This window comes from Nematolebias whitei, chromosome 6 (assembly GCF_014905685.2).
Source record: "Nematolebias whitei isolate Nwh7 chromosome 6, NemWhi1, whole genome shotgun sequence".
In the NCBI taxonomy this organism is placed as follows: Eukaryota; Metazoa; Chordata; class Actinopteri; order Cyprinodontiformes; family Rivulidae; genus Nematolebias; species Nematolebias whitei.
In genome coordinates this window covers 1,648,178-1,648,484 of record NC_056503.1, presented here as the reverse complement: position 1 = coordinate 1,648,484, position 307 = coordinate 1,648,178, and positions in this window count along the sequence as shown.

Here is a 307-nt window from a genome sequence, read left to right as displayed (position 1 = left end):
TCTGGAAATATCTCCAGGCATCTGTGAAACCACCTTGATTTTCTTTTTTTTTTATAACAATGTTATATTTTAGCATTAATTGTAATTTAGAGGCCAGTCCTAATCTAAATGGATCTAAACCTGTAGAGTAAAGCAAGGCTCAGTTTCACAACAGTGTCTGTTAAAAAGTAAAAACTCAACAAATTTAAATAAACTGAAGAAATTTCTTTAGGGAATATGTTACCAAGATATTTTAAGTTAAACATGTAAAAACTAAAGGGAACACTTTATTTGAAGGAGTGTGCATAAGACTGACATGACACTGTCA